Genomic DNA, 26,156 nt, shown 5'->3' with positions numbered 1-26,156 from the left:
AAAGAGGAAGGGAAGTGGGCTTATTCTTCCCTTGGGAATTAGAGACAAAGAAAGATGAATGCTGCCCCTTTGACCTTGGAGGATTGTGGAAGAAAGAAGGGTGCAGTCGGTGAGAGATGGGGTTCTAACTGCCTCTCTAGACCAAGGTCAAGTGAAGAAGTTAGAAAGCTGAGAAGGGCCGGGCGCAGTGGCTCATGCCTGTAATCCCAGCACTTTGGGAGGCCAAGGCAGGTGGATCATGAGATCAAGAGATCGAGACCATCCTGGCCAACATGGTGAAACCCCGTCTCTACTAAAAACACAAAAATTAGTTGAGCATGGTGGTGTGCACCTGTAGTCTCAGCTACTTGGGAGATTGAGGCAGGAGAATTGCTTGAACCCGGGAGGCAGAGGTTGCAGTGAGCTGAGATCACACCACTGCACTCCAGTCTGATGACAGAGTGAGACTCCGTCTAAAAGACAATAATAATAAAATAAAATAAAGAAAGGATAAAAATAAATCTGAGGAGGAAATTTGATCTTGCTTTGCACTTGGGACATTTGCAGAAGACCTCGAAGGCTGTTCCCATAAGAACATAAAAGTAGCTGATTCAGAATCAATATAACAGAAAAGTGCAAGTGAACAAAGAGAGAGAGTCTATGAGTGTTCCAGACCTCCTTGGTGACCCTGTTCTGTAGGAGGAATCCAAGAGCTCTGTAGGGTCCAAGAGGTGAAAAGTAGCTGAGAGTCCAGAGGGAGGTCTAGTCAGAGAGTCTATGATGTGCTCCTTCCTCCTGGCACAGCCCCATCCTCATTCTCCCTTGTGCTGCAGACCCCTTAAGGTAAACTGTGGCTTCCATTCATTTCCCAGCCCAAGGAACCCACCTGGAGCCCTCACCCCAGCCTACCTAGGTCCCCTCTGTATAGCACCCTAATATGGCTATTAGCAAAATACTTATTGCTTTACTGGATTTGTTCATAGTTTCTTTTAGAAACACTTATTATGTGGTAGTCTCTTACATGTTTTAATATATAAACTATTTAATCCTCAACAACCCTATTCAAAAAGAAATCCCAGAAAATAACAGAAACCCCAGGAAAAGGCAACAATATCTTGAGCACTTCTCACTCTTCTTGTACAGAGGAGTGAACTGAGGCTCAGAGAGGAGAGGAATGTGCTTGAATCTTGCAACAGGGAGAAAGATAGATCTATCTAACAATATTTCTACAGGAGTGTCATGGACCTGAGGACAAAATGCTGAGCTGCTCCCAGGACACAGCAGGACAGGTGACACTCTGCTAATGGTAACCAAAGGCCATGGGAGAGACAAAGGGCGATGCCTCTTATGTGCAGAGCCAAGGAGACAATCCCTAAGATGATTCCTTGGGGGAAACTGAAGCAAAAAACAGAAATTGTGGATCCTGAGCCACAAGGAGGAAGCTGGTACAAGCAAGAGGGGATGGAGGTGTCCAAAAGTGGTTCAGGGGATGAGCCCGACCAAGAGAGACTCCCTGGGCCAGTGAGGGCAGCTCTAGTGCTCCAACTTTCTACAGGGTCACAATGGCCACAGGTTTTGATCAGCAGGAAGCATCAAAGGTACCAATTTCAAAGAGATAAAGAACTTCTACAGTTAACAAGCAAAAGCTAGGGCAAAGACAAGACAAAGAAAAAGAGGATTAACTGAGAGTGAGGAACAAAAGGAATATAATAAAACCCAGAGTGGCTGTGACTAACCCTGAAATGTCCAATTTGGATTTGACAGTTGTCTTTGGACTTGTAGGATGTTGATATGGTTTGACTGTGTCCCTACCCAAATCTCATCTTGAATTGTCATTCCCATGATCTCCACATGTCATGGGAGGGACTCTTTGGGAGGTAATTGAATCATGGGGGTGGTATCTTCATGCTGGTGTTCTCATGATAGTGAGTGAGTTCTCTCAAGATCTGATGATTTTACAAGGGGCTTTTCCCCTTTTTGCTGGGCAATTCTTGCTTCCACCATGTGAAAAAGGACCTGTTTCCTTCCCCTTCCACCATGACCGTAAGTTTCCTAAGGCTTCCCCAGCCATGCTAAACTGTGAGTCAATCAAATTTATTTCCTTCATAAATTACCCAGTCTTGGGTATGTCTTTATTAGCAGTGTGAGAACTGACTAATACAGATGTATTAGTCACAGTAGAAAAAATTGTGCTGGGCAGGGCCTGGGCCAGAAGTGGGAGGAGCTGCCTCATCTGCAAGGTAGAAAGACAAGTCCCCTCTAGAAGCAACAGTATGAAGCCCAGGATGTATTATAGACCCAGGAATGGTTAGTGTGAGTCTAAGGGCTGGCAACACTGCCAGAATAGGGGCACAGGTCTGCATTTGTCTCGTGACTGGCACGGGGAAGGGAAGGCAATGGCTCAAAAAAAGTGCCTAGGAAATGAGCAGGGGCGTAGGGAGAGGCTGAGATGGAAGAACCAGTATGTGAGGTAGTAATTGGGATTGCCGAGGGTCTGTAACTCCAGGGAAATCCAGGAACAAGGTAAGTGCCAAACTAGCACCATTCTCCATTTCAAGGTCACCTAATTGTCCTCATCATTCTGGTGAACACCTATTGAGCACTCATTATTAACTGGTGCTGTACAAACTACTTTAATGACATTATTTCACACTACATTTTATAAACCAGTACAAGTGTGCCTCAAAATCTGTATCTGTTTGGAGAGCAAGTGAGGATAACAAGGGGCATCCCTGTTTTGTTCCTGAGTTTTAAAGAGTGAGGAGCAAAAGTTCGGAGAGTAAGGAATTTGTTGAAATATATATATCTGAATCTATTCAGCTCTTGTGTTTGGATAGCAAGCCTGTAGATAGTGAGAATTCAAATAGTGAGAGAGACCCAGTCTATGTTTACCTCCAGTTTACAGATGAAGAAATTGGTTGTCACAGAAATGTAATTTGTCCAGGTCAATCCATTAGAGAGGGTACTGAACTTCTGCCTGGTTTGGTCTGACTCCAGCGTCTACTTGGTTGTACCTCTTCCCCACCTAGTGGGGATGGAGACATTAGGGTTGTTTAGAAGCTAGCAGGGTACAGGGATGTAGTCTGGGAGGGAAGGATCAATGGAGCAATAGTAAGTAACTAGGAAAAGCAGCAGCTGAGAACATGGTTGGGAGCTGAGAGTGGAGGATAGACCATTTTTAGCCTGATATTTTACTGTTCTGTGCAGCACCAAGTATTTCTCAAAGCATCTTTGATTCCACATACCCTGGGCATGCCAGTGTGTGCCATCCCAGCTCTTAAAACTGTTGTCCATCTCCAGCCAACCCCAGCAAATGAAAGAAGGGAAAAATACTTTTCTGACTGGCAGAATTCATCAAAATGAATTGGCAACACCTATCAGCCTGAAACAGCAGTTTGCAACTTGCTTGGTAACAAATCTTTCCGGGGACATTATCTCACAGGAAACAACACAGAATAAATTCTTAGCACAATATGATTCCTCCCTCCCTTCACCTCCTCCCTACTTCAAAAAGATTTAACATCTAATTCAGGTTTTGACGAGCTGCTTCATCTCGGTAGAAACACTGTTGATCTCTGTCGGACCCCAACGGCCTTGGGCAGAACAAACTGAAGGGAAGGGGGATGCAGGGACAGTAGGCAGTGATAAATAAACACATTACAGCTGCCTCTGACGGAGCACCATGACCTCCAACACAACTGCCGAGTTGCAGCTGTTTAACAAAAGTCACCCTATTTTCCTGCAACCTCAGGGTCTTAAAGTGTGAAAGCGAGAGAGATGCCCAAGGAGGAAACCCATTCTATCAGAATCTAGAAATAGTTGGGCTTGGTGGCTCTAATTAAAGCCTCTCCTTGGATTTCCAAAACAAGCCAAAACACCTCTACCTCTAAGCCAAAACACTGAAGCACAGAAGGAGGATCTACCTGGAAACTGTTTTCCCAATGGAGAAACTGAGGCTCTAAATAAATAGGTAAAGTGGCCAAGGCCATATAGCTAGAAAGTGGTAGAATTGGGAGCCAAATGTAAATTTTGTTTAAAAATAATGTCCTGCTAGGCATGGTGGCCCATGCCTGTAATCTCAGTACTTTGAAAGGCCGAGGCGAGAGAATTGCTTGAACTCAGAAGTTCAAGACCAGCCTGGGACACATAGTGAGACCTCTTCTCTACAAAAACCTAAACCATTAGTTGGGTGCTAGGAGGACCACTTGAGACTGGCAGATTGAGGCTGTAGTGAGTTGTGATTGTACCACTGTACTGTAGCCTGAGCAACAGAGTGAGACCTTGTCTCAAAAAATAAAATACAACATCATCATAATAAATTTTCTGGAAGGAATTGGTTGGGATTCAGCAAAATTGTTCTTTTGTTTCTTTGTTGCTTCAAAGAATATTTTTTAATTGAAACATACACTTATGAATTGATATAACAGAAATACTTTTTGGAATTCCACAGAAAATAAAAACAATATTTTTATGCACTAACCTGGGAACTGGATGAGATGGAAGATGTCATTTCATGCCCACCTTAGCAGCAGGTAAACTGAGAACCAGAAAGACAGCACGGTCCTGGAGCACAGAGCTAATATGTGGCAGAGCTGGAAGAAAGCAACAGTCCCCTGACTCTAAGCCAAAGACCTTTCATTTGCTCGCTTAATATTGCCCTTTTCACAGTGGGAAATAAAACACAAAGAACGTGAGCTGTGGAATGCTTTTGTTAACAGGAGTTGCACCAACAAGTTTGTGACAAGTACCATTTTAACAAAGAGCCAAGCAGGTCTGGGAAAATGTCCAAAAGGAGGCCTTTGTCCATGGTTTTGACTGAGAACTCACTTAACCTAACAGATAGCACCATGCCTGGCACACAGCAAATGATCCATAAATATGTGTGGAATGGATAAATTGCCCTTCACATTGGACAAATGAACATTGTGTGGAATCTCTCAAGAGTTCCCCCTCTCAACAGTTCTCTGACACTGAATCTTGCTTATCCTCTGCAAATGCCCACGATTGTTTATTTCATTTCTTCTTTCCCTTTGTATTCCCATTGAATATTGGTCTAGAAGGGCAAGAACCATGTGGTTTGTTCACCAGCCTACCAGAAGTGCCCAGCATTGTCTCTCAATATCCAATGAATGTACATTAAATGAATGAGTGTGCTCTTTGTTCTCTGCCTGGCTGGGACTTTTCATTGACAATGTCTGTTTGTGCTGATCTTAGTTGTAAGAGTACTGTAATCCATAAACTCATAGAATGATAGAGCCAAACAAGGTCTGAGTGTTGCCTCTACTTATATAGTTGGTAAGAAAAATAAATTCGATAAAAAGGATTTTTTCAAGGTTACATATTTTGTTCATAACAGACTTTAGACTCAAATCTTTTTCAGTATTTATGTCATGACACACTATATGTTTATGCATCTGCATGTGTATTATTTATGCTTGTCTGTATACTCATGTATGCATAATGAGTAAATGTGTGTGTGTGTGCGTGCGCGTGTGTCAGTTGGAAAGTGAGACCATCAGCCTTATCACAGACAATTTCATGATTGAAGCTTCTAAAAAGAAATCATTTCAGCTGTTATGGCAGCCATGGAGCTGCCCTGCTCCAATCTCCCTCAGAGGAACCCGCTGAGGAAAGCATGAGTGGTTGACAGCCCCAGTTGCCACACCTTTGATTCCACGCTTCAATTATTGTCAGGCCAAACTTCCCCTGACTGATCCCAGCCAAGACCCAGCACATCAGAGAGTATCAGAATAGGGCTATTCCTGCCCTACTCAGGATCCCACTCATGAGCAATTTTGCCATGGGCCTGGCCAGAACTTTATCAGAACTGTGCCACAGTGTGAACTTTCTCCTGCCCAATCCTTCTCTTTCTCTGTCCTTCCTTAGGGTGTGTTACCTGCATCATGGTCTGAAGGCTCTCCCCACCTAATTTCACTTTCTCCCCTCTTATATTGTAAAAACGTTCCCCACCTTACCCCCAAACCCCAGTAAATCTCTTGCATATCTAGTCTCCTCTTTGTGTTTGTTTCTTCAAGGGCCCAAACTGACCCAACTGGCCCACCTGTTACTCGAATCTCTGAGACTCACAGGCCACTCCACTCTCTCAGCCTGTGTGTGGCCCAGGCCTGCTTTCCATCCCAGTTCCATCATATATGATGCCCCCAGCCCTCCCTGCTTTCAGATTGCTGTTCCAGCATCCCCAGCAGCCTCACTCAGACGTGGAGCACAAACATAGTGCCAGAAACAGGGCCTTCCCCAGGTCCTCAGCCACAGTCTTCTTGTCCTGCTGCATGACCTGCTCCCTGGGACTTCGAGGGACTCAGATAAACATTGTCTGGAAGCTGGCAGAATGACCGCACGGATGTGGAGGGGTTAGGGAAGTCCCATCTCCTTAAAGCCGGAAGAATCATGCTGTATAGAGCTATAGCAGGCTTCCTGCTGCCCAGAACCACTTGCAGCTTAGTCCACACCCCCAGAGGTGAACTGGCATTCAAGTGTAAAGTGACAGCAATTCTGAAAAGGGCTAAACCCAGATACTGTCATTTAACAATTCATTCCCAAGTAGTTGCAGTGGGCCAAGTACCGAGTTCAGTGCTCCACCTGCATACCCGCCTCTAATTACAGCATCCACTTTATAAGGGAAAGGCTGTCATCATTGCCTCCTGATAGCTGAAAATACTAAACTTTCGAAAAGCTCAATGTTCTGCCAAGGACATCCCACTAGGAACTCTGCACATCTGACCCCGATATCTGTAAGTTCAAGCAGTACATTAAATCGATGCATTTCTGAAACAAACCAGGGACAAGTTCACAGGAGACAAGCAGAGTGATGGGGCGGGAGCTGGTGGTGACATTGGGCTTTGTGTGGCTCTCTTAGAGAACAGGAAGTGCAGGAAGCCTGGGCCAGAGACACAACCCTGGGGAAGAGAGGCCCTGCCTTGACAAGGCTAGCATGGTGTAGGTTCTGACCCAGACCCTGTGGGGCAACATGGAATCACCCAGAATCAGATCTGCAGAATGACGGAGTCATGGCCTCACTACACTGATGGAGACATTGAGAACAGGGAGAGGAAGGAAGGCTCCCGAGGACGCAATGCTGAGCAGAGGCTGAGCTCAGCCCAGAAGCTGAATGGCTAAGCGCTTCACTGCATTAGCATTCTTCAGGCCCTGGGATGTTCAGGCCCAGGAGACCTGAGGTCAAGGGTCAGGATACATCCTTAGAAGAGAGCATGACAACAGAAAACCTTCCTTCCTTCGGGTCCCTACCCTCTCCCGAGGTAAACATTTTACGGTTCAGGAGTGGTGAAGTCAGACCAGGTTTATTTTTCCCCTGTTTTCTGGGGCTTGCAACAAAAGGGCTATTATGCTTCTCAACTGCTTTCGGGTCTTCCAGGGTTTTATTGTTCACCTTCTCATTTTAGAGACCCTTATCCTGGCTTTGAAGGGTTCAGCGCTTCTCCCAGTGGTCAGAGCAGAAGCCCGTGGATGAATCCTGTTTCTAAACCTAAACTGTGCTGCTCAATACTGAGCCCCTCATCACTCACTCTTGCATGCACATGCCTGCACACAGGCATGCATGAGCACACACACGTGTACATGCTCCAGAACCAGCCTAGGCAATGACAATCCAGCCTGGCATGACTCAACCATAGCAAAAAAATTTTTTTTAAATATTCTCATTTCCACTTCCTGACTTCCTTTGCCTTCCAGGTGAATAATTGTACCCCATCGGCATGCCTGGTCTACTGCGCACCTCATCAAAGTCTCTGTTTTCTCCCTTCAAGGCTGAAGGGACTACCATACGAAAAATAGTTGTCAGTGAGCACTAGTACCAGGCATTGTGCTGAGTACTTTATGTAAATTTCTCATTTAATATGCACAAAGATACCAATGAGACTATTAGTCCAATTTTACAGATTAAAAAAAAGAAAACAAGCTAAGAGAGGTTAAATAGCTCACTCAGGGTCATAGAGCTACGAAGGAACACAGTGGAGTTTTATTTCTTAACCCCAGGAAAATCAAGCTGGAGATTTGGGAAGTTTTGTAGCTGTAACGGACTCCTGACAAAATTAGAGGGATAGAAAAGTCTGATTACGGGTGGATCACGAGGTCAGGAGATCGAGACCATCCTGGCTAACACGGTGAAACCCCATCTCTACTAAAAAATACAAAAAACTAGCCGGGCGAGGTGGCGGGCACCTGTAGTCCCAGCTACTCAGGAAGCTGAGGCAGGAGAATGGCGTGAACTCAGGAGGTGGAGCTTGCAGTGAGTTGAGATCCGGCCACTGCACTCCAACCTGGGCAACAGAGCGAGACTCTGTCTCAAAAAAAGAAAAGAAAAGTCTGATTCCAATGGTTTATTTCCAGGAGAGTATGTTTCTGAAACAAACCATGAGTGAAACAGACAATTTCCCAAAAGTCCAACACTGCAAGGAATTTGGTGAACTAAAGCATGCCCTCTGTGCCTTGTGTATGCAAGTAAAGGAGGCCTAGACCCCCTTGGGCTTTAGGCTGTGTCTTGGCCTGAATCTTGGGAAATAAATCTTTGATAAGACAACTTAAAAAGGGGTGAGCACTCGAGAGAGAGAGAGAGGCAATGCCAAAAACAGAATCTTAGAGGGAAGACATGGGCCAATGTATTAGGGAAATAGCATATGGTGAGAACAGCTGAAGGTGGAGCCGAACAAATATTAAGAGTTAAGGGTAAGAGTTAGACCTTGAGGGCATGATAAGAAACAAATTTTATTATGTAGGCAGCGGGCCCTGTGGCAAGACTCGGCATGAGAATAACCCGTTTAGATTGTCACTTTCAATAGCTCATTCTGGCAGAGATTCTGATTAAAATGGGGGAAGTTGGCCATCTAGCCCTATTGCAACAATTGCATTTGGGAGAAAATGAGGCCTGAGGAAAAGCAATAGGATCAACAATGGCAAAAGGAGCCTAGGATTCAGAAGTTCATGGCCTGGAATAAGTTTTATGTCCCTTTGGGAAGTAAAGTTTTCCTAAACAAGGACCCTTCAATCCTGGGACAGTAATAACAGTTAGCATGTATTGAGTGCTTACTGCATAAAGAGTAAATTCTATACAACGACCCAGCGATGACTGTTGTAATCCCCATTTTACAGATGAGAAAACTGAGGCTTAGAAATATAAAGTGACTGAATTTCAAGGCAAGATATTCTGAGTTCAAAATCCAGATATATTTATGCCCATATTTCAGAGCTAGAAATTGGAAGCAAAGGGCGCAGAGAATGTTGGTAGCTCTCTGCATTCAGGAAGAGTGGCCTGATGGGAAGTTATTAGGTTGGTAGGTTGGTGCAAATGTTATCGCAGATTTTGTCTTTGAAAGTAATTGCGAAAACTGCAGTTTCTTTTGCACCAACTTAATACCTTCTGCTGGTCTAACCCAGGGTTTCTCAGTCCCAGTACTGTGGACATTTGGGGCCAGATAATCCTCTTTTGGGGGTCGTCTCATGCATTCCAGAACTCCTCCTACCAGATGCCAGTAGCACTGTTGCCTCCAAAGCCAAGACAACCAAAACTGTCTTCGAACTTTACCAAATGACTCCTGGAGTGGGGCAGGGGGATAAAATCACCCTCTGTTGAAAACCACTGATCTAATCTTATCTCAGGATGTCCTGGCAGGATTGAAATCTACTAAAATCTGTGCCTTAGTGAGGAGCTCTAGGCAGTAGCTAATAATTGTTACTCTCAGCCAAAAAAAAAAAACCAAAAAACAAAAACCAAAAAACCTTTGCCTGCAGATTTATACTGCAGAGTTTCTGGGTGGTGAGCTCCACTCTACGAAAGCTACCTCCACCCTCTGCCTTGCCTATCAGGGAGGGCCAAAGTTTGAAGGAGGGAAAAAAGTCTTCTCTGGAATCTAGAATGTACTCAAATGAATTAAAGGGTTCAGAGTTTAAGTGGGCAATTCTGAGTTAGTCACTTGAGAGCTCAAATTAGCTCTACTTTTCTGCATATTAACTCCCCTTAGGTGCCCTGTTTAATGATTTAATGATGTCTAACTCTGAAGTTCTTCTAAGCTGAAGAATTTGTATACCCCCTACGGCAGTTTCTATCTCCTTTGAGCTACAAGTCCACTCCTCAGCTCCACACCCTCCTTCAGGCCTTGCCTTGGAGGTCATCACAGGCAGAGTTTGGGGAAGCCCAGGGCTGTGGGTTAAGTCCCAAGAAGTGGGTTTGTAATTTAGAAGGAGAGTTTAGCAGAAGAGATGGAGGAGAGAGGGGGAGATCTTAATGAGATTCTACTGCTCCATTTTTCTCTTCTAAGATGGATGTTCATTTTGTATTTGATCCTTTCTGTAACAAGGATTCATTTTATATCTAACGTTTACATTGAAAGTGACAGTACTTTCTTGGCCTCTAAAGACCTGGTGTTAAATTGACATTGGACGCTAAAAATAACAGAACCACAGAATTGAAAAAACATGGAATAAATAGATAAATGCCACTTATATGTGAAAAAGATATACATGTAAAAATGGTTTTACATGTATAAAGATAAATACTTTCTCCTGATAAGTGCGTGTAAACACATACTATCCCCAGGAGGTAGAACTGGTTATCTCCATTTTACAGACAAGGAAATTGAGGCTCCAAAGCACTTAAGCCATATGCCCAAGGCCACGCAGTAGGTGGAAGAGGCAGATTGCAGTCCCAGGCAATCTGGTCACTGCATCCCATTATTTGGGATCCATCTTTACTCTCAAACCCACCAAACCTCAGCAGGTTCTAGGAACTGTTTCTAGCTACCTAATAATATCCTTCTTCCTACCCAAATGGGACTCCTTGGCTTCATATATGCCAAGTTCACTCCTACCAATACATAAGCATCCTTGATCCTCAGTCTCTCTTTCTCTGAGTTTGTCTTTAAAAGTTAGATTAAGTATCCCTGACAGGGCTACATAAAAGGCAGAATGAAATATCCCATGAAGTCCCTGGCATGGTGCATGTGACATCTAGTAAAAATAGCATAAACTTGATATAGCTCTGAATATGTGCCAATCCCTATTCTATGTGCTTTGTGCATATTTCTTCATTTTATCCTCAAAACAAGCCTCTGAAGGAGGTATAAAATATCCCCAAATGAGGGAAGTGAAGCAAAGAGAAGTTAAATGACTTGTCTAAGGTCACATGACTTACAAGTGGCAGAGCTAGTATTTGAGCCCAGATCATCTGGTTCCAGCGTCTACACCCTTAGCAGCACTGTAGCTCTACCCAGGAAATGTGTAACATCTTTCTCCTTTTTTTTCCTTATCAATCTCCTCCAGAATTTCTCCTCCTCAACAGTAATATGACAGCTACTGTAGAATGCTTTATTACAGTTTCATGCATTTGTCTTATTTACCCAACTGACTGAAATTCCTCCAAAATATTTACATTCCAACAGTAGCATATATATATATATACTATATTTATATTACTATATATACTATATATATATATAGATAGATAGATAGTAAATGATACTTGAGTTAAGCAGTAAGATGTTAAATGTAAAAGAACTGAGCTAAGACTTCAAGTGGCTCCAGCAAGCCTTGGATACATGGTCACTCTGTGCAGCCCCAGGGAGCTGTCCCCTCCTGGAGTGTTTTGCCTCAACTTCCAACAGAAAGTTTTCTCCTTCCTAGACAGGAGGAGTTCTTAGAGCTGGAGATCAGGTTGAGCAGAGGTAAGGGAGCCACTTCAGCATCAAGCCACCAAAAGACTAGAGTGTACAGAGTAGAGGCAAGGAAAAAACGAAAGTGCAAGTAGAATATGACACTACATAAGACATTTACATATTAAAAAAAGGGTTCAAATAAAAGACACTGGCTGATAAGGTTTGGCTCTGTGTCCCCACCCAAATCTTTCCTTGAATTGTAATAATCCCCATGTGTCAAGGGTGGAACCACGTGGAGATAATTGAACCACTGGGGTTGTTTTCCCCATACTGTTCTAGTGATAGTGAGCTCTCACAAGATCTGATGGTTTTATAAGGGACTTCCCCCTTCGCTGGGCACTCATTTCTCTCTCCCACTGGCCTGTGAAGAGGTGCCTTCTGCCATGATTGTAAGTTTCCTGAGGTCTCCTCAGCTATGTGGAACTGTGGGTCAATTAAACCTCTTTTCTTTATAAATTACCCAGTCTTGGGTATTTCTTCATAGCAGGATGAGAACAGACTAATCCACTGGGCAATTCATCTTAGGTGAGATAGGTAACAGATGACTTTTCTTTACTTACAGGGCAACCCATATGGGTCAATACTAAAAAGGTTTGCTGCAGAGAATAAGCCATAGAAATCATCTCTGGATATGAGTAATCTCTGGATGGTTCTGCATTGTAGAGTATAATTTAAATATTGGCTCCTACTTCTACTGCCATGGTTGCTGCTAACAAGCAGCATTCACTGGTGAGACACGACAAAGATTCTATTGCATGCAGCTATAATCATAGTCAACATTTATTGGGCTTTTACTGTGTGCCAGGAACTATTCCAAGCACCTTGTTCACATGAACTCTTTTAACTGTCCCTTCAACTCCATGATGTAGAGAGTATAACCAGCATTGCTCTTGGACCTGGAAAAGAGAGGCCCATCTCCTGGGCCTGGAACTTGCATTTTGTGAGCATACACATAACAATATATTTATTGAAACCTCATGGCGGGTCTCCTTGGAAAAATGGCTGATTCTAGCACAGGAGCAAAAAAAAAAAAAAAATACACAAGATAAGCCTGTAGCATCATGCAGTGCTGAAAAGTAAGACAGTGCTCAAACAAGATTAAAAAAAAACAGCACAATTATGGGGGTATGTCTAAGGGACACAGGACCCAGCTGAAAGGACTCACAGTGGCCAAAGCTAAAACAACTTGAGCAATAGAATGCTTCAAAGTCATATTGGATTATAATCTAAAGTATAAAATAAATATTCATGAGGCCATACTGATATAAATGAATTATTTAATAAATAAGTGGAAAGAAAGAGACAAATTTCCCATGCAGAAGAACTCCAAATAATGTATGTAGATACTGTGTCCTCAAGGGAGTAGAGCAAAACTCCTCAGTCTTTAAGTGTGGGCTGTGCATATTGACTCCCTTCCGAAGAGGATGATGTGGAAAGGAAGAAAAACGTAACTTTATAGTCAGGTAACCTGACAAATACTAGCTCAGCCAGGTGATCAATGTCAATATCAAGAGTGACACGTCCTTTGATGATATAATGTGATGCGAATGGCATCTGTAGTCTTCCTCCCAAAAACCGATAAGTTAATTATGAGAAAAACATTAGACAAATTCAAATTGAAGGACATTCTACAAAATACCTAGCCAGTACTCTTTAAAACTGTCTAGGCCATCAAAAACAAAGCAAGTCTGAGAAACTGTCACATCCAAGAGGATTCTAAGGAGACATGACGACTAAACACTATGTGGTATTCTGGGTAGGATCCTGGAATTGACATAGGATATTTGGGGAAAACTAAGAAAATCTGAGTAAATTATGTATTTCAGTTAATAATAACAATATGGGTTCTTTCTAATAAATGTGCCATACTAATGTAAGATGCTAATAAAAGGGGAAAATGGATGTATGGAAACATATAGCACTTTCATATCTTCAAAAAGTATATCTTCATAATTCTGTAAACCTGAAGCTGTTCCACAATAAAGTTTTTTAAAAAAGGTATATACTTCACAATGTCTTTGTCACGCGCGAGCCAGTGTCCTATAAAGCCACTCTTATGACTAACAAGATTAAAATCCCAGGGAAATAGTTGTCACCCCTCTTGCCCAGTGGGTGTCCTTGAAACCAAAGGAGACTGTATTTGAATGTCATGAGGTCTGTGAGTTGTGCTGCTGTCTTCAGAGATGGACACTGCTCTGGGGTTGAGGAGGATTTGAGAAGAGACAAAAGATAAATCTGTTAGCTTGTCAAATCTTTCCTCTCTGCATGAATGCAAAAGATTCTTCTGTAACGAAGTATCATTTCCGGCAACCATTTTCTTGCTTCTTTTTGTGTTCCAATGTTGAGTCTCGAGTTATTCACAAATCAGTCCAGTATTCACAACAGTCCCTCAGAACAGCCATGGAATATTTTGCAATGTTAAGCAATTCGTAGAACTTTGATATTTGAATATATGTTAGTCTAGACATAACATGCATGAAGCATGATACCACATTTTTACACTGACAACTAGATGAATATTGAATCCTAGAGTTGTGGCTTTGTTTGAATTTTTCTACAAAATCTTAATTAAATCATAAATACACTAAAATGCCATTTTATTTAATGTATTAAATGGCACTTTCCATTTTGTGTTTGCCTATTTAAGTAAACTTTTTTTCCTTTTGCTTTTAGTATTTTTCAATATTTTAGAATACTGACTTTTCTGAGAACACTTAAAATATATTTTTTAGATTTTACATTTACATTTTAATTTTTACATTTCCAACATTGACTTGGTTTGCATTTTTTATGGATGTAAAATATAAATACATAAAAATATATACATATTTTGAATAAATCACATTTTATGTTATAATTGCTCAGGTCATTATTGCCAATAGAACAAAATTGTGTGAAAATCTTGGTTATAGTAACATAGTTAATGATTTTGCTGAGAACTCAAAGGAATAAATAAATTTTATGGAATGAATATAAAATAATTTGAGAATAATATGCATCTTTATTTTATGACTAACCCAGTATCTCTGTTTACTAATAGCACATCCGGGACCATGCAATAATAATTACATTTGAACACCTTTTATATTTTGATGTCTTTCAGTCATATAAATATCATAGCTTTACACATTTTCTTTCTTTTTTTTTTTATTTGAGACAGAGTATCGCTTGCTCTGTCACCAGGTTGGAGTATAGTGGAGCGATCTCGGCTTACTGCAACCTCCACCTTCCGGGTTCAAGAGATTCTCCTGCCTCAGCCTCCTGAGTAGCTGGGACTACAGGCGCCCGCCACCACGCCCTGCTATTTTTTTTTTTTCTGTATTTTTAGTAGAGACGGGGTTTCACTATGTTTTCCAGGATGGTCTCAATCTCCTGACCTCGTGATCCGCCCGCCTCGGCCTCCTAAAGCGCTGGGATTACAGGCCTGAGTCACTGTGCCCGGCCTACACATTTTCTTTTTGAAGGTGTTTCTGTCAAAGTAGGAGAATAGAAAATGTTTGATTTCACAGTTTGCTGGCTTGATATACAGCTTTTAAATATGTAGTCATTGGTATGAGGGTCTCCATCTGTACCCATGCCCTGGCCCTGCATCAGTAGGGTCTTGCCTGTAAGGTTAATTTTACAGACAAAGACATTGACCACTGGTGATCAACTCAACTTATCTGTTTCAGATCCCATGGTGCCTAACCCTGGCAGAGGAGGATCCAAACAGGGCAGAGCTCAAGCTCCTCACGACCTGAAACCTGCCTCTCATGGGCCGTGAGGTGACTGCTATCTGGAGGTTGTTCACCTGCTCCCTAATGCCTATGAAAACATTTGCCTCCTTCAGAAATGTTCCCAAGGCTTCCCTGTAATAGGAACTCTGGATTTAGAGGAAATCATGCAGAAAAGAAACCCTGGGGATGGGGCTGAGGGTGGGGAACCTCCCTGACACGCCTAAACCACAGCTTCTCTCTTCTATCTTTACGAATGTTAGAGTCCTGTCTCAAATAGCTGTTGAGAAAATACAGAAGAACAACAACAACAAAAAGCCCTGAATATCAACCTTGATGTGGAAAAAATAATCTTTCATCAAAAGGCAAAAGCAAATATAGTCTCTCCTTTCCCTCACCACATGGAGACCTTTTGCCATCTGCATTCTCCCAGTGCCGTCTCTCCTGACCATCCACATGGAAAAAAGGAAGCAGTTTGGGATCCCGTCTCCATTCCCACTCGCTTCTGATTCTACTTTCTTTTCCTGACAGCCCTGGCAATAGCAATCGCTGTCAGGCTGTAATTTAAAGCAAACCAGTGCAAACTTGAACCAACTTTACCTGCGTGATTGATGGGTCGAACTGGATTTTTTTTCTAATTACATGAGATTTCTGCAAGTAGGTATTATGATCTCAACACATCTAATATTATTCCTTAATCCACTCAACAGCAAATGTTTGGCATCTAGCTTTATAATAAAAGGTATCAATTAGGAGCTGTCGATGTTTTCAGAGGCAATCTCTAATTATAGTCACTTGCTATAGGCTATCTTGTTAAAAAATTTGAGCAGAATGAGTAAGTATTCTTGACAAGTTCAATGCATTATTAAGGGTGTAATTACTCAGTTATTGCACATGTAATCCTGAGTTAATTGTGTGACTTCAAAATTCATCACTTTTATGTTTATTGAACTTTGATAAGTTCTCCCATACCTGATTTATACCAATGATCCTTTATTCCCCTTCTTATTTCAGACTAAATATTTCAGACCAATTGGTCAGAAAGTGAACAGACTTGGGAACACTCTAGACCCAGAACTGACAACAATGGTTATTTTCTATTTTCTAGGGGGAAGGCTAACTGAGGTCTAAAATGACCACTTAAAGGGGAACCCAATATGAAAATATGGACGTGGGATAAAGCTGGCCCAAGGACATTTTCAGGTAGCCACAAAGTCAGTCGTGCTTCATTAACAAAAAGTTTGTGCAGGAGTCCTTTGCCACATATTTCTAATCCATTGCATTAGTGTACTATTGATTATCTAACAAAGTTAAGGCCAACCTGTTGCAAGTGGGGCTTTGCTTTTTGTAACTAAAATATAGAGAATCCAAATGTTGAAATACTATCAAGAACCCAGTCTTGATGTACACAAACCTTGAGAAAGGTCACTCCAAACAACTTGCAGATACATGCCAAGTGAGGGATCCAGAAGAGCAGAAGCAGCTGGGAGGTCAGGCATGGTCTTATGCTACCTTCCCCCAGCATAGGAACTTTCTGTCCTTCTTCCTTGTTTGAGATAGGAAAAAAAACAAAGTGGAAGCAATAGGAAAAAGCAAACTGTTTTTCCTACTCTCACACACTCAATGCTGCACAGAAAAGTTCACCTCTTGTCACCAAAATGTGTGTAGATATTTCCCTACACGCCACATAATTCTCCGACAGACACCAGCTGCCTTCCCCACAGTTCAATTAAATTTGGGCACTGTTTACCTGGAGATAGCATCAGATCTCACAGATTGAGACCTCAGTCCCCAAGACTGCCCTCACTTCACATGCTAGTCTCTCTAGCCACAGGTTATGGCCTTTGCTTCTGACCAACCAAAAAACTGGGCATTCCCCAAACCCCTTTTTGGGTTCATTTAATTTGTTAGAGTGGCTCAGAGAACTCAAGGAAACATTTTACTTGTGTTGATTCATGTATTATAAAGGTTATTACAAAGGATACAGATGAACATCCAGGTGGAAAAAGTGCATAGGGTGAAGCACGGGAGAAGGGATGTAGAGCTTCCATGCCCTCCCCAGGCACACCACCCTCCAGGAACTTCCACATGCTCAGCAATTTGGGAGCTCTCTGAATCCCGTCTTTTGGGGTTCCTATGGAAGTTTCGTTATGTAAGACTGATTAACTACATCATTGACCATTGATGATCAACTCAACTTTTAGCCCCTCTATCCTTCCCAGAGGTCAGGAGTGAGACTGAAAGTTTTAATGCTCTAATCACATGATTGGTTCCCTTGGCAACCAACCCCATCCTGAGCTATCCAGGAACCCAACAAAAGTCACCTCGTTAGAACAGAAGATGCTTCTATCACCCAAGGAACTTAGGAGCTCTGTATCAGATATTCCTACAACTCAGGAAATTATAAAGGTCTTAGGAGCTCTGTTTCAGAAACTGGTGTCAAAGACCAAACATCAGAAGACAAGATTCTCCGAATACCTATATCTACAAGGGTTTTAGGAGCTTTGTCTCAGCAACTGGAGGTAGAGACCAAATAGATATTTCTTGTTATATCACAATATCCCATTCTTCTCTCTTTGACTGTCATCACACGTCCAGGCAGCATTTCATCTGAGAGTCCCTTCTGCTTTTGATAGCAGAATCCTGTACCTCAGCCTCTCTGAGCCTGAGTTTGAACACCTGAAAATGAGGCTGAGCATCTCCACCTTTTCAGCTTTTGAGAGTCCTCATGATGTGGAGGCTTTACAAACATCGCTAGTAAATAAGGGAAATCTTCCTCAGACTGCGGGCAGCTCATGCCCTTCAGGTCCTCAGAGGCGGATGACAGCCTCACTTTCCCATCCCCTCCTCTGAACATTCTGCCATCTGTTCCAGAGCACAGCAAGTGGTTCAGGGGTGGGAAGCAGTCTCTAAAATTGCATGTACTGTCTCTGCCTCCCATGATTCCTGTCCTTGTACAGTCCCCCAGCTTTGAGTATAATTGAACCTCAAGACTCACTTCTAACAAATAGAAGTGATGGGATGTCATGTCTGAGATTAGGTCCATGTGACAAAGTACTGATGTCTGTGGCCAACAGCTGGTGAGGAGCTAGAATCTGTCATTGGTCATGTGAGAGAGCTCAGGAGTGAATTCTCCCCAGTCAAGACTTGAGATGAGACCACAGCCCAAGAGACTGCAACCTCATGAGAGACCCTGAGGCAGAGGGTCTCAACTAAGATGCACTCAGATAGCTGCCAAACACAAATTGTGAGACAATAAATATCTCTTGTATTAAGACACTATGCTATGGTGTAAATCATTATACAGCAATTGATAACTAATACAAAGGTCCATCCAAGGGGTAGGTTTCTGAAGCCACCTTGATTTGTCTAGGGAGACATTATTGCATAGTGCTGAAGAAAATGGCATTTCATGTCTGATACCAGTTTAAAGCCAAGTACCAATACCCTAATTGTTGTGTGGCCTTAAAAATTAACTCTGTGGGTCTTCATCTTCTACTTCATAAACACAGACATTAGTGCTTACCTCATTGTGTTGTTGTAAGCATTGAACTAGGCAATATCTGCAAAATCACTTACTTGGGTAGCTATCATCATTTGTTTTTAAATTAAGCAATAGCTGTTATTTGTTATCCTCACTTCCCAGTCTTTATAAGGCATCCAGAACTCTTTCACAGCTTTTGATCTACCACGGCAATTATATTTGACATCCTTTGGACAAATCTAAAGTCCTATGCACTTTTCTACTTGACACTTAACTTCTATTTTATTTCCAAGTGTGTGACTCATGGTACAAACTAATTTCTATTCATGTATTTCAGGGCATGAACATGTGATAAGCAATGCTGATCCCTTCAAACAGGTCTTGTAGAGACAATTTTTCCAAAATAATAAGACATGATTATTATCCTTGAATATGACCTTACTCTAGTGGGAGAGACAGACACACAAACACAAATTTGCAGCATAAAATAATGAAGACTGTTAAAATGCTGGCATAAGTTGTTCTTGGTGCACAGAGGCAAGACCCACAAAATTTGCGTCTTGAAGAATAGGTATTTCCCAAAGAAAATAGGAGAAAGGGTTTCCAGGCAGCCTTCTCAATGGGCAAAGATAAGCTGATGGAAAAAGGCATAGCATTCTTGGGTGAGGACTATAATATCACTGTGTCCACAGCATAGAGAAGACTTACAGGAGAGAGAAGGAAAGGCCATTAAGCCAGAGAGGTAGACTGGGGTTGCACTGTGAAAAACAGACATTGCAGCTCCTTCCAGTTGTCTCAATTTCAACTTACAGAAAACAGGAGCAACTAAAGTTTTAAAATAGATATTAGTATGGCCTAATATTGCCAAATACTATGCTATCAATTTCCCAGGGGATCTTTTGATAGAGAGCTTGTTGAATTGGGGTTTGTTGTTCAGTTGAGATAGATAGATGACAGATAAGATGATAGAGACAGACAGACAGATAGATAGATAGATAGATAGATAGATAGATAGATAGATAGATAGACAGACAGATAGATACTTGTTTGAGGGGGAATAATGGAGGAACTTGTGGCCTTGAAATATTAATTTCCTCAAATCCAGCTTCCCTAAACACAATCCTAAACTTTTCTAAGCAGTTCTGTTAACAGCTCCTGCATCAAGTACATCATGGTCTGCCTCCCTGTGAGGAGCACCCTAGTTCTACCCATTTCAGCAACTCAAAGCAAGGCTATGCCATTCACAGGTTTGAAGATACCTCTCACATCTCTGAACTTCCATTTCTCAAAACAAAAATCTCTCAATGCTTTGAATTCTCCCTCCAATGCTGTAGTTTCTGGGTGAGTCATCATTCTGGTCAGCACTCCTGGAGTGTTAAAGTACCGATGTGGTGCCCATAACTAGATGGAATTCATATTTGTCCCAGCAAATGTTGGGGACCATGGCTCAGCACTTCCTGGGAGTCTCAATGCTACAGGCAATAGCAGATCCTTAAGACAAACAAGCAGCCCTAAAAAATAGGTTATTTTGAATTTGTTGCAAGAAGAGAGACCAACAGGTTATAGTCTCCTTTATTTATCTTACTTCTAAGCATTGTTTCTCAGCATCTTTTGGTTGGACAGCGTTGGCCCACATCCTGAGTGGATTCATCAGCCAGGCTGTTGCTTTCCTCAGCTCTCTCAGACCCTCAGAAGTCAGCGTGTGTGCTGCTGCTGAGCCTGGGTGCTGAAGACATCCTGTCTACCAAGGGAAACCCAGAAAGGCAAAAGTGCAGTCATTACCCAGGCTGTGAGGCTCCTGCGGTGATAAAACCCACTTTATTTCCATTTGGAGGAAAAATTTTCAATTAAGTAAGAATTGATTTTCTAATGATTTTCTTTTTCTCCTGCTGGTCATTGGTGAAACGCTTGAACCAGCTCCAGCTCTGCCTTAGAGGGGAGAGCAATGAGGTTGCTGCTGCTGACAAAAGGGTTGGCCTCAAGTATGGAAACAACTTAATTCATTTGCTTTGGGCAAAATAGAGGGCAGTACCCATCCCGGAGGAAGGGGAAATAGCTAATTAGCAGAAGCCAAAAATGTCAGTGCTGGGCCGCTGGTTTGCAAACGTGGAGCTCCACAGGTGCTAAACATACTCTTCAGACCTGATGGTGGTAGCAGTTCCCTTTTTGTCTGTGCCACTCAATACTATCAGGGGCAAGTAAGACAAGTGATGTGGAGACAAAGGGGGCATGGCAAAAAAGAGCAAGGAAAGAAAAATACTAAAATGTGAGTGGTCATGAGCCACTCCCCAGTCCCGCTTGCTGAAGGAGAATGCCCTTTGTGACATAGGCAACCGCCAAACCTGGCTTTTTGATGTTTATGATGATCAATAGGTAGAAAGGAGAACTGAGGGAGAAGTCTAGAGAGGCCAGCTACACCTACATTAGAAAGAGCAGAACAGATCACGGGTCACAGGATTAAGGCTAGATGGGGTTTAAGATGTGGGAAGACCTGAGGTCATTTTGAATTTTGAGAAAAGGAGAGACATGAAGAGACAGAAAACATGTTTACTGGACCCAGCTACTTTTCAGTGATTAGTGGGACCTTCAGAACATAAATAGATCCTAAGGAGTGAATGTTTGTACCCCTTCCAAAATTTATATGCTGAAGTCCTTATTTCTAATATGGTTGTATGTAAAGACAGACCCACTAATGAAGTAATTAAGGTTAAATGGAGTCATAAGAGAGAGACCCTGATCCCATAAGATTAGTGTCCTTGTAAGAAGAGACTGCAGAGAACTCACTTTTTCACTCTCTCACTCCCTTTCCTTGCATACAAACCAAGGGAAAATCATATGAGAACATGGCAAGAAGGCAGCTGTCTGCAAGCCAGGAAGAGAGGCCTCACCAGGAAATGAATCAGCAAGAACCTTGATCTTGGACTTCTAGCCTCCAGAATTGTGAGAAAATTAATTTCTGTTGTATAAGCCACTCAGTCTATAGTATTTTGTTATGGCAGCCCAAGCTGGCTAAGACAGTGGACAGAAAAGAATTTGTGAGTCATGTAATGTTGTTCCCATTGGCATTTGAGGGCAACTGTAGAATAGATTTCAATTGGTTAGTAATTATTTCTGGATATCAGACATATTTTTCTTTTCCACTTTGAAATATTTTGTCTGTTTTGTTTTCTGGATGTGTCAGAGACAAGCCATCAATCAGCAGAGCTTTGTGTGGGGTCTGTTTTCAAAAATAAGCCACCATGAGCAGTTCCTGACATGTAGCATTTGCCAGGGACTCAGTCTAAGTCTTAAACACTTATTTCTTTTTCCCAAGTCTCCTTCAGTCTTCAGGCACACCTGACAAATTTCCTCTTTCTTGGGTCAGTGTGCTTTTTCCCCAGCTCATTCTCTGATTTTCTACCCAAAGAGTCACTTAAAAAATTCTTTTTCTTAAGGGACCTAGGGTTGCATCCTCTTGAAAAGTGCTATTAGTAGTAACCAAAGATGCAGCACTGAATAAATCACTCCCTTCTAGACAGAAATACTCCTCCTCAATCTCAAAGTAAATGCCACATCTTCCAGCAGGCCTTCCCTGACCCCCTCTGTCTAAATTAGGTCAGTCTCCCACCACTGCAATTCTATTCTCTCTCATGGAGCTCATGTTCTTGTCCTTCATTAAAAAAGAATCATCACCTGTTATAATTATATTCTTATTTGTGTATTTATTTATTGAATAGTCCTCCACTAGAGTTTAAGTTTGTGAATGCAAAGTCATGATTATTTTGTACACCACTGAATATTCAACAACTGGCAAAGTGTCTGGCATAGATAGAGATAGGTAGGTAGATAGAGAGAAATAGACATAGATACATACATACATACATACATAGAGATGGAGTGAGGGATAGAGATAGAGACAAACTGGGGGGTGGGGGGAGAGAGAGAGAGAGAGACAGAGAGAGAGAGACAGAGAGAGAGAGAAAAAGAGAGAAATGTTAAACCAAAACATTTATTGGATGAGTTAAGAAAAAGAAACATGATTCTTTCCCTCCTGAAGCTTACAGTCTATCATGGAATGCAGACATGTCAACAGATCTTTATCTTTCGTGATAATCAAAATAGAAAATATAAACCTAAGGTGCCATGGAAGAATATCTTCAATCAAGTCCAGCAAAATACCTGTTCTCTATGTTAGGTGCACAGGTAGCTTGACTCATTGCTGCCACACATTGGCCACTCTTATCTAATTCAGAGGGCTCATGGAAACCACACACCCACTAGCTGTTCCCTCAGAAGCCCCTGAATTGCCAACAAAAAGCTGGTTTGTCCCTGATACTGAGAAATAATTTGTCATGTTTCGTCCCCTAAATGAAAGATGCCAGCTTTAGTGCCTGTCTGAGAAAGGGACAGAGCATGAGATCTAACAAAGAACCCCAGCACTCAAAAAGTTTACCACTAAAATGGAGTGACAAGGAAAGCAGGGGAAGAAAATCACTACTGGAAGTACTGCTACTACCACCACTGCTCCTGGGAGAATCACCACAGCAGCTGTTCATCAAGTGCTTCCCGCAGCCAGTCACTAAACTAAACGCACCTGACATGCCACATCACGGCAGCTTGCTAACAATAGCTGCTGTGATTCTCACTTAACAATAAAATTGTGGCTCAGCGAGGCCAAGGAGCTTTTTCAAAATCTTGTCACTAATAAATCTCAGAGTCCAGGCTTGAACCAATGTCAGCCTGACCCTAACGCCTTGGTCTTCACCTGAGTGCTTGCTATGTTCCAGGCATTGTCAATAGTACTTTATATTAATTGTGTCACTTAACTGTTAAACAGCCCTATACATTCTCCATCAATAGTCCCTGAAGGGAATGGGGCCTTGGAAAGATTAGTGAACTGGACCCCTGACATGATCTCTTCCTTCCAATAGACTACTGTTTAGTTTGGAGAGGCAAGACTAGTGGACGTTGAAGAACTGGCAGAATAAACACTTGCATAGATGGAAGGTGTACAGAGGATGTGTGCGATACAGGCCTTTAAAGAATGCTGACATCTTTGTGGCTGAAATTAATTGGAAATTTTAAAATATTCATTTCATTTACCTCTGATTCTAAAGTAATACAGATTTCTGATGTAAAATTTGCAAAAAAGAATAAAATGAAAATAGCTCATGATTCTACACACAGAATAGCTAATAATTCTTCATTTTGGTGTATTTCCTTTTAGTATATATTATTTGAGTGTGTGTGCATCCACGTGTGTGCCTATTTTTGCATATTTGAGATAATGAGCTACAAAGGCATTTCTTTTTGTTTGTTTTTACATAGATATTTCTATTCCATTTTTTTGTTTTATATTAAATCTGGACTAATTTTCCTGCTATCCAAAATTCCTAGAGACGAGTATGCTAATAACTGAACCAAATTTTGCCTCTTACGTATATTTATTTAATCATTCTCCTTTTGTGAGAGAGTCGGTTTTCAAATGTTCACTAATATAAACATAGTTTAGAATACCTTTCCATAGGTGGACTTATCATAAAAGTTGTGTAATCATTTTTCAGGTTCTTGAAAAATGTTGAGTTGATTTCTAAGATGTTTTACTCACTGATAATATGTGCTTTATCCATGTCAGTGTACTTTTGCCATAAATTATTATTGTTATCCCTCTTATTATTTTACTTTGCCAATTTGATAGGTATAAAAAATAATCTACTGCTCTAACTTGCATTATTTTCCTTTGTCTAATTATATTTTATCCACAGTAGAATGTTTGTTAATGTTCTCTGTTCAGTTTTTAATTACACTTTAATGTTTTCTTATGAATATCTATAAAAGATGAGACACTTGCCTTGTTTAGTGTGAAAAATTTCCCAATTTGCAGTTTTTCACTTGACTTTGCTTATCCATTGTCACTCTGCTAATCTTTTTCTTTCTTTCTTTGTTTTAGAAATTCTTTTTGTTGTTGTTTTTTGAGATGGAGTTTCACTCTTGTCACCCAGGCTGGAGTGCAATGTCATGATCTCAGCTCACTGCAACCTCCGCCTCCCAGGTTCAAGGAATTCTGCCTCAGCCTCCCAAGTAGTTGGGATTACATGTGCGTGCCAGCACGCCCAGCTAATTTTTATATTTTTAGTAGTGACGGGGTTTCACCATGTTGACCAGGCTGGTCTCAAACTCCTGACCACAGGTGATGCACCCACCTCGGCCTCCCAAAGTGCCAGGTTTTAGAAATTCTATTTCTTTTTAGGGACTTACAAAACATTTATGGGCTGGTGATGGTGACCCACACACCTGTAATCCCAGCACTTTGGGAGGCCAAGATGGGAGGATTGCTTGAGGCCAGGAGTTAAAAACCAGCCTGGGCAACACAGTGAGACTAACTAACAAACAAAAATAGCCAGGTATGGTGGTACACACCTGAAGTGGGGGATCGTTTGAGCCTAGGAGTTGGAGGCTGCAGAGAGCCATGATCATGCCACAGCGTGGGTAACAGAGCAAGACCCTGTCTCTAAATAAAGTAAGATATAAAAACTGTTTTACCTATATTTTATTTGCCACTTTTGTGTTTTTATTATAACATATAATATTTTAATATACCTAGAATTTATTTAGATGTATGATGTCATGAAATAGTTTAATTGTATTTTAATATTATGTTATTATTTGATTTTATTTAATAATCTATCTAAATTAATTCAAGATTTGCCCTAGGACAATTTATGAATACATCTTTTCTTCTATTCTTTCCTATTACAGAAATCTGTCCTGGAATTTGGCATATGTATGGGATATAGATATAAAATAAGAGCAAAGAGGAATTCAAGATAACAAAGCAACATAAACAAAAGTTGAAAAGAGAAAATGAGCACGCAGTGCCTAGAGATGCCAAGGAATCCAGATCACCGAGGTTGGATAGATGTATCTTCCCAGAATTTGATGAGGCTAACCAGGTAGAGCCAGATGGTAGAGATCCTTGAATACCAGGCAAGGGAGTTCATTTCTCCCCCTGTAAGCATCAAGGAGCCATGGGAGATTTTGCAAACGGAATGACCAAAAAGAAAATGGCATTTAGGAAATGAGTTTGCCAGAAGTACCTGGGAGAAATGGGGACTGGGCACTGAGAACGTAATTCACAGCACAGCAGAACAGATACTGAAAGATTGTTCTGGAAACAGAAGTGCTGGTTCCCAGCTTTATCTGACATAAGAGAGAGAAATGGCGAGGCCAAGAGGTAGGGAGTGGGAACAGATGAAAGAACGAAAGAATTGTGATACCAGGTTCCAGCTCAGAGTGCTCGGCACTTGGTCATCCTCT

This window comes from Macaca fascicularis, chromosome 10 (genome assembly GCF_037993035.2).
Source record: "Macaca fascicularis isolate 582-1 chromosome 10, T2T-MFA8v1.1".
In the NCBI taxonomy this organism is placed as follows: domain Eukaryota; kingdom Metazoa; phylum Chordata; class Mammalia; order Primates; family Cercopithecidae; genus Macaca; species Macaca fascicularis.
The sequence above is the reverse complement of the archived record's forward strand: the minus strand, read 5'-3'. Positions refer to the sequence as shown.